Genomic DNA, 9,349 nt, shown 5'->3' on the forward strand with positions numbered 1-9,349 from the left:
ACATTTCCTCAAACTCCCTCTAGGTTTTCTCCCTCTAGTTTCACCTAGACACACATACTTTTCATTGCTATCCCTGTATTGATAACTAATATAAGCAAAGCACTGGTTTACAGGCAGAAAACCAGTCAAGTGAAGCTGGGAGAACTAAGAAGGTGGGTTTTTTTTTTCTTTTAAATGAACACATACCTACCTTTGTTAAAGCTAAAATATATGTGCAACCAACCCAACTTTTACTAGCAAGCAGTCTGTAATCTTAAAGGTGGAATCAAGTTGAAATTCTACCTTACTTTCAGACACTCCCATTATCTCTGCTAAATAGGGACTAAAGGAAATAGGAAACATAACACTTAAACAGCTTAAAATTATATTTATTCTACACATTAAAACGACAATGCCAAGTAAAAGACACTTAAAGAAGTATGCAAACTTTGAAGAAGACAGCAAAATACCAAGTAGAAAGTCATCTGACTTACAAGTGACTGAAAGTAGGCTGGGCGTGGTGGCTCACGCCAGTAATCCCAGCACTTCTGGGAGGCCGAGACGGGCAGATCACGTGGTCAGGAGTGGAGACAGGCCTGACTAATACGGTGAAACCCCGTCTCTACTAAAAACACCAAAAAAAATTAGCCAGCCGTGGTGGCACGCGCCTGTAGTCCCCGCTACTCAGGGGGCTGAGGCAGGAGAATCGCTTGAACCCAGGAGGCGGAGGTTGCAGTGAGCTAAGATCATGCCACTGCACTCCAGCCTGTGTGACAGAGCAAGAGACTCCGTCTCCAGGAAAAAAAAAAAAAAAAGTGACCGTAAGTAAATGAGACTAAGATCTTTGGGAGAAAAGGACAATAAAAATTCTGGGTTGCATGTACTTCCTAAGAGTGTTACTCACAAAACATCCCATTTAACTCCCCCCACATGTTACCCACCTAAAAAAACAAATTATTACATCAAAAGTGTTGAGTCAATGTAAGTATGGACATACTGAATGCTTCCTTTCTCCACCTGTAAGTGATTAAATCTTGATCAGTTGATTTGATCAAAATGCAACTTACTATAAAATCTGTAACCACTGGGGAGTCACTACCTAAATCAGCTTTCAGGGAAATAATTTCCCTCTATCTTAAAACTAGTTCATTAGCTTTGAAAGGTATTAGCCTTGAGCTACAAGTAGCAAGAGAGCCAGCCTTCATGGCGGGTAGTATAAAAAGGAAAAATAGTTCACCTAATAAAAAACCTTTGGGAAAGAACCCCCTAAGCATTCCCATTAATGGAAACCTCAGATCCTCTCCTACTTTCCTAAAAACGTAGCTGTCTCAGGTCATTCACTGCAGCTGTCATTTTACAAAAGAAAATTTAAATTCCCTCTTGGCCGGGGCAAATAGAGGGCGACAGCCCCTCGCCCCCGCCGAAGCGAGGCAGGGCGCCAGCCCCCTCGTTACTAGAAGGCAAGCTAAAGCTCCTTTTAAACGGTCTCCGGATGACGACGCATTCCTAACGGGTTTCGAAGGCATGTTTAAATCGCCCGCTTTTTTGTTTGCTCTCAGCATTCACCGGCGCCGGGACTGCGGCCGCCCCCGCCGGCTTGGGGTGGGAAACCTGGAGCCAGCGGAGCCTGGCGCGGGGGAAAACGTGGGGCGGGGGGAGACCCGGGACGCGCCGAGCCGGGGTTGAGGACTCGAGAATGAGGAGCTCTCGTGGGAGGGTGGCGGAGTGAGGGGGGGACGCGAGAAGGCTGAGGATCCCAGCAAGGGGGGGCACCCCGGGGTTGTGGGGGAGCTGGGCCGCCGCCCCGCAGCGGCGAACGCTCCGCGCGGCTCCCGCCGCCCGCCGGGGAATGCGCAGGGCCGCGGCTCCGCGCGGCGCCGCCCCCTCCCTCTTTCCCAAACCTCCTCCTCCTCCTCCTCCTCCCGAGGCGACAGAAACAACAGCGCGGGAGGAGGGGAAAGTAACTCCCGGCACCTCCGCCGGAATTAGCCCCGGTGCAGTGATGACACCTTCTCGTGGCGCAACCAAGCCCCGCTCCCTCCGCAGCGGCGTCCCCGCCGCCGCCGCCCTCTCCATTTGAAAGTGGCCACCCCCCGCCACCGCAGCTCCTCCCGCCCCGCCGCCGCCAGCTGCACCAATCCGCTCGGCCCCAGTTGCAAATCAAACGCTCCCTCGCGTCCAGAAGCCACTTGCGCCGCTGGAAACGGCCGCGCCGTCCCCCTCCCCGAGTCCCTCCGGGGCGGCACCTTCGGGCTGGGGCGGGCGCGCCGGCGAGAAACGGTTTTAAGATGGGGGCGGCGGCGGCAGCGGCGAGGAGCTCCGAGCGGGCTCGGCTCCCGCTCCCGCCCCCAGACAGTTCTGGAAACTGTGTATCACCTCTGTCACAGGAAGCCATCCGGCGAGGAAGGCGGCACGGAACCAACAAACAAACGCCTGCGGCCGCCCGCCGGAACCGGCGCGGGGACCGCGTCGGGCTTCGGGCCGTTCCCGGGGCGGGGGCGCGGCGGCCACCCCCGCGCCGCGGGCTTTGTGCGGGGCGGGCGCGGCGGGCCGGGCGTCCCCGCCCCCGCAACCCCCCACCCCGGCCCGGGCGGCGCAGCTGGGACCGTTAGGTGACGCTCCGGCCGCGGCGGAGAAGCAGCGCCTCGGCCGCAGCCCGCCCCCATTTCCACACTGGGCCGCCTCTCCTCAAACGCCAGAGGCGGGCTACAAAAGTTGGCCCCGGGGCCACCCAGCACCTGCCCACGTGCCGCGGAGGCTCGCTCCCGAGTCTCCCCCGGTTCCCTCCCCCGCCGCCCTCGGCCGCCAGGTCACCTATTACCGGTGGGAGGGGAGAGAGGCTGCTATTTAAACGCCCGCGGAAGTTGAGGCACCCCCACTGGCGGGTGCCGTGCACCTGCCTCCCGCCGCCGCGCTCCGCCACTTTGAGCAGCAGCCGCGTCCTCAGCCCCGCCTCCTGCCCGAAGGCGGGCGGGGGGGAGCGGGAAGGAGGTGGAAGGGATCGAATTTCTCCAGCAAATGGGACCGTTCCGACAGGATTCGGTTCCCCGGTCAACATTCCACATTCCATCCCTCTCCCGCATTTGCAAGCCAATGCCGAGCAACCCGGAAAGCCTGCTGGCTACCGAACAACAGCCCCCAACTCGCAAACACAGACTCACAGGCACAAGACACGTGCACTGAAGGGCTCTGCAACTTGCAGTCCTGGGGTACACACTACACGTTCATTTAAGGAAGGAAGGAGACTAAGATACCCCACCCCCACAATTTGCAGATGGTGCCAAAGGTTGCAATTTGCAATCCCCTTTAAGTTCATGATTAATCGGTACTTTGCTCTACCAACGCCAACTCCTACCCCATTTCATCGATTAAGGGGTTTTACACTTTACAAGCAGTCGCGCTGTAAGCAAAAGATCTGATCACTGGAAGCCCAATTCGGAAGAATCTAATTGCCAAATTGTCCCCCCACCCCCACCCCCCTCTCACTGCCCTTGAATTGATGCAATGAATATTTTGGACATGTGGTGACGCGGTGACAAGAGCCAGGGCTGCGACCACCACACACAGATGTACCTACACACACCTATGTTTGGACAAATACAGTCCCACCACACACACGGTCTCACACACTCTGGATTCATATATGTACGCGAACCTGCGTTCTGCCATTGCCATCTGTCTACCAAGTTGCTACTATGCTTTCCACTTTCATGCAGCCTAATGCACTTTGGCTTTCTAAAAAAAAAAAAAAAAAAAAAAAAAACCTATAAACTAAAGCCAACTTAAACTAGGCTTCTGCTACTAAACGCGTTTAATGGATGATTTCACCTGAAAACCGCGTGTTCTTCGCAAATCCAAAAGAAGAAATAGCTCTAAGTCTTAAGCCCCCCAAATTTGAAAAAAAAAAAAATCATAATAAAACTTACTGATCCAACATAGATCAATTCTCAGGATCCAAAAATCATCCTCTCCTCCTCCTCCTCTGGCCCCCGCCCCGGCAATGCCCAAGTTACTGGTGGGATAGTAACGCTGCGCTCAGCGGCTGCCTCCCTCCCTCCTCGCTACATATCGAGAACCCAATCTTTTGGCGCCATATTAATGACGTACTATATTATTTCCACTAGGCAGCGACCTTCGGCATTACTCCCGAGAACTCCCGAGCAAAGCAACAAAACCATCAAATATGGCTGAGCCTCTCGGCTCGTCCTGCAGCCGCCGCCGCCGCCGCCGCCGCCGCCGCCGCCGCCGCCACCGCGGGACCGGGACGCGCACACGGACCCACACGCGGACACGCGCGGACACACGCGCGGCGCGCCCACCCCGCGCGCTCCCCGAGGCCCGCGCGCGTACCTGCTGCGGAGGGTTTCGGCCAAGGCGCTGGGCTGGGCGCCGCTCGCTCGCTCGGAGCTGCATGAGTTCGGGCCGCGGCGGGCGGGCGGGGAGCCGGGCGGGCCCCTGCTCTCGCCGGCGCGCACACACCGGGCACTCGCGCACGGAGGCACTCTCGGTCTGGCGTTTGGCTTGTTATGGAGGAAGGACTATGTGAATCAAACTCATTTCTGGGTCACTGCTGCCACAGGGGGGAGCACTTTAATCCCTTGCCAAAACGAGAGGGTGGGGACGGGAGGGCGGAGGGAGCATGCGGGAATCCCGCGGCGCTGGGGGCTCGGTCCCTCGTTAACTCTTCGCAGCCCTCTCCGCAGCCGGCTCAGCCTGTGCCAGTAGGGGCTTGCAAAGAACGGCACTGTTCAGCTCTTAGTCTCTTTCCTTACTTCACCCACCTTGTGAGCCTAGAAATTCTTGAGGTGTCTCCAAGCAGGGAAGTGGGTTTTTAAATTAGTCCCTTCAAACTCCTGTCCCAGTTTCAACTCTTGTCTGACAGCTAGAAATGGATTCTTTTAGAATAGTTTAAAATTACGTAGATTAAAATATGGCTATTAAGATGTGTCATTTGGGTGAAAGGTTTTATTTTTAGGCTGAGTGGCAAAATAGTTGTTTGTAGTAACAGTTTTAGGGAGTTGCACATTAGTTTGACATTTTTAAATATAGGTAATCCAATTCCGAATAACATCTTTACCTAAATTTGTATGGAAGTGATCATTGCAAATGAGCATTAATCCATTAGAAGATATTATTTATAAATCGACACCACTTTATGTTACACATTACTACAGAATTGGACATCTTGTCCAAAATATGAGGAGTGAGCCTAATGCTAAAACTAGAATTGCAGACTAGTATCAGATCAGTCATCAGAGATTCATTTGGGGGGTATTTATCTGTAAAAATGAGTGGTTACTGATTTTCTGCAGAAGACAAGCTTGCTTTTTCATATAGAGGGCAACATACTTCTTTCATGGATTCGCCTAGGGAAATAGAGGGGTATATGACACTCAGCTTCAATAAGAAAAAAGTACGGATTAAAAACTCCCATTCAGGCCGGGCGCGGTGGCTCACGCCTGTAACCCCAGCACTTTGGGAGGCCTAGGTGGGCGGATCACCTGAGGTCAGGAGTTCGAGACCAGCCTGACCAACATGGAGAAACCCTGTCTCTACTAAAAAATACAAAATTAGCCGGGCATGGTGGTACGTGCCTGTAACCCCAGCTACTAGGGAGGCTGAGGCAGTAGAATCGCTTGAACCTGGGAGCTGGAGGTTGTGATGAGCCGATAATGCGCCATTGCACTCCAGCTTGGGCAACAAGAGTGAAACTCCGTCTCAAAAAAAAAAAAAAAAAAAAAAAAAATAGGAACAGTGATCACTAATTACAAAATTGAATATCGAACCCAAAAGGCATATGTATCCACAGGAAGAATCTTTCTGAATATATCAGGTTTGATTTCATGTAATCCCACACCAGCCCAACCACCCACATCCAGAACATTATAATCTGATAAATGCGACAAAACAAAACTAATTGAGCCTTTCAGTTATTTTTCAGAAAACAAAGTAAGCCAATGGAAATCCTAAGTACTGTATATGTCCTCTCCTGTTTCACTAATGAAGAGTAGAAAGACTCCCTGCCAGTCCTATTCACGTGTTCACTTAATCCTGTTCAAAGCGATCACACATGTAAAGCACTGTGTTAACTATCATTATTACTATTCTTAATATTGCATTTCAGTTATTGTTATTTTTATTGGTTCACCTTGTACATACTCTCTGTAGAAGTTAAAGTACACAGGCTTTATAGCCAGACATGGCTGAATCTGGCTCTATCAGTTACCAGTTTGTGTGCCTGTGGGATAAAAGAATTTTATCTGAGCCTCAGTTTACTTCCCTGGTAATAAAATGAAGTTAACAGCTGGCCCCTAACTTGAAGGGTTGTTAAGAGGAATCAGGCAACCTCATAACAGTTCAGAAGTAGAGGCCCTGGCAGTAGGAGGTTGTCCACTCCCTTGGCCATCACTCAACTCTTTCTTGGTTTTCTCTCCATCAAAAATTGCAACTTTTCTAAATTCCAAACAGCCTTACTTCACGCATTCGTGTTAAGAAAATTTTTGCCGACCGGGCGCGGTGGCTCATGCCTGTAATCCCAGCACTTTGGGAGGCAGAGGCGGGCGAATTACGAGGTCAGGAGATCCAGACCATCCTGGCTAACACGGTGAAACCCCGTCTCTACTAAAAATACAAAAAATTAGCCGGGCGTGGTGGCGGGCGCCTGTAGTCCCAGCTGCTAGGGAGACTGAGGCAGGAGAATGGCGTGAACCTGGCAGGCGGAGCTTGCACTGAGCCGAGATCACGCCACTGCATTCTAGCCTAGGCAACAGAGCGAGACTGTCTCAAAAAAAAAAAAAAAATTTAACTCACATTTGCTGCTTACTCTTTTACTTGCTTTTTCTATCAAAAACATCAGGCACCAATGAAAGTATTGAATAAAATGGATGACAAAAATAAAGGGATAAAATTGCACACAAACTCCCTACACTGACACATTGAACAGGACTGAAGGTGCCATGTACAGAGTCTCAATTATGCCATGGCTTCAGAATACCCATCGACTGAGACAGTGCTATGTGCTATAAATAGCCCTGGACAAGAAGTCAGGAGATTCCCACCAACTCCCAATATGACTCTTTGAGCTTTAGTTTCCCCACTGAGATGATAGGAAAAATAATGTCTAAGGCCCCTTTCTCTTTAACATTCAGTCATTTCTGATTTTCTTACCAAACTTAGAAACGTGATGATTATTTGAAGAAATGGCGGACAACTTGAATCCATAAGGAACATGTAATATTTTGTCATCAATGATCAGCAGTTGGTATTTCTTAAATAATAGGTGTCTCTTGCCATCAGACCACAAAGGAAATTCCTATACAACCTATTTCTAAAATGGGAAAGGCAATGATACGGTTTGCCTTGCGGCAGCACAGATAATACAGCCTAGAATAAGAAGTACTAAGCTGGCAATTAGGAAAGCGAGTTTCTGATTCCACTCTGTCACTTACTGTCTTACCTTGCCAAATCATTCCGGATCATCATTTCCTAGTCTCTGGAATAGTTCTTTTTAATTCACACCTTATTATCAGAGATGAAAAGACATTCAACAAAATAGCTACAGGGTACTCAGTGTAATCGAAATATCAAGATTCTAGTCTTCCCTGTTCATGGTGATAATTACAATTCTATATATCCTGTACATTCTGCTGTAGTCATAAACAGTTTAATTATTTTCTTCCATAATAATGGGTTTTTATGAAATAAAAATTTGGATATTTATATTGATGTTCCTGATTTTGAAACAAGACTTGATTAAACCTCTGAATGTTTACTTAGTCATTTCATTTCATCTACTTCTCTGTAGGTAAAGAATTATAAGGCCTTGATAAGAGATTCAGAATTGTTCATATTTGAAATGAAGGGATGCATACACTAAAGTCCTATATTATCTCATTCCTTTATGGAAATGAGCAAGAAATTCTTACTGGCAAATACCACTGTCAGTTGGTATACATTCCGACAAGATAATTTTTTTTTTTTCCAAGATCGGGGTCTCTGCCACCCAGGCTGGAGTTCAGTGGTCCCAACATGGCTCAGTGCAGCCTCCACCTCCAGGGCTCAAGCAATCCCCCCACTTCAGCCTCCAAATTAGCTGAGAACACAGGCATGAACCACCACACCTGACTAATTTTTCATATTTTTTGTAGAGACAGGATTTCACCATGTTTCCCAGACTGGTCTCAAACTCCTGAGCTTAAGCGATCTGCCCTCCTCACTCTCTCAAAGTGCTGGGATAATAGGCATGAGCCACTGCGCCTGGACCCAGAGAGAAGAATTTTTTTTTTATTATTGTAAAAGGGCAATCTTGGATAAAATGGGTTGTATCCTAAAAGTTTATTTGCATGTACTTTAATTTTTTGGAATTTCATGCCAAAAATGTCTTGTTACTAAAGAGGGCTTAGATTGTTGTTTTAAAAATAATTTTAATAACTAAATGATAAAAAATAACTTTTTATTTTTCAACCGGGCGTGGTGGCTCACGCCTGTAATCCCAGCACTTTGGGAGACTGAGGCAGGTGGATCACTTGAGGTCAGGAGTTTGAGACTAGCCTGATCAACATGGTGAAAACCCATCTCTACTAAATATAAAAATTGGCTGGGCGCGGTGGCTCACGCCTGTAATCCCAGCACTTTGGGAGGCCAAGGCAGGCGGATCACAAGGTCAGGCGTTCAAGACCAGCCTGGCCAACATGGTGAAACCCCGTCTCTACTAAAAATACAAAAATTAGCTGGGCGTGGTGGCACATACCTGTCATCCCAGCTACTTGGTAAGCTGAGGCAGAAGAATTACTTGAACCCGGGAGGCGGAGTTTGCAGTGAGCTGAGATCTCGCCACTATACTCCAGCCTGGGTAACAGACTGAAACTCCATCTCAAAAAAAAAGAAAAAAAAAAGAAATTACCCAGGCGTGGTGGCGCATGCCTGTAATCCCAGCTACTTGGGAAGCTGAGGCAGGAGAATCGCTTGAACCCAGGAAGTGGAGGTTGCAGTGAGCCGAGATTGCACCATTGCACTGCAGCCTGGGCAACGAGAGGGAAACTCCATCTCAAAAAAATAATAATAATAACTTTTTATTAACTTTTTTGAGTAATACCGTATGAGGGAGGGATGTAGTTCAAAGAGAAATAAGGACATATAATTTTTTTTAACACCCCTTGTCCTAATGTATGGTACATATAATTCTGAACAAGAAAAGTTGAGAGCCACAGTCAACACCTATCTGAACTCCGTGACACAGGAGATGAAGGGTAAGAGATTAGGACTAGAATTCCCTGTCTGACCTGTTGATGAAGTCACCAGTCCTGAACAACGTTTTAGCTCCTCCAGGCAGGTCATTACAACCTCCAAATATACGGAATATTTGCTTCTT

General features: G+C 48.8%; 1 protein-coding gene across 4 annotated transcripts in view; it reads right to left on the minus strand.

Annotated features, from left to right (window-relative positions):
* Window positions 1-4,588, minus strand: part of JADE1 (jade family PHD finger 1) — a 65,674-nt gene extending 61,086 nt beyond the window's left edge. Inside the window, exon 1 of one of the 4 annotated variants that reach the window (XM_003264653.3) lies at window positions 4,330-4,588. The gene's annotated coding sequence lies outside the window, so the exon portion shown is untranslated. Of the gene's footprint in view, window positions 1-2,800; window positions 2,928-3,905; window positions 4,289-4,329 lie in introns of those variants that run through there. The other 3 variants (XM_003264654.3, XM_030815708.1, XM_012507788.2) reach the window with 3 other exon arrangements.
* Between the last annotated feature and the right edge of the window lie 4,761 nt (window positions 4,589-9,349).

This window comes from Nomascus leucogenys, chromosome 7b (assembly GCF_006542625.1).
Source record: "Nomascus leucogenys isolate Asia chromosome 7b, Asia_NLE_v1, whole genome shotgun sequence".
NCBI classification, from domain to species: domain Eukaryota; kingdom Metazoa; phylum Chordata; class Mammalia; order Primates; family Hylobatidae; genus Nomascus; species Nomascus leucogenys.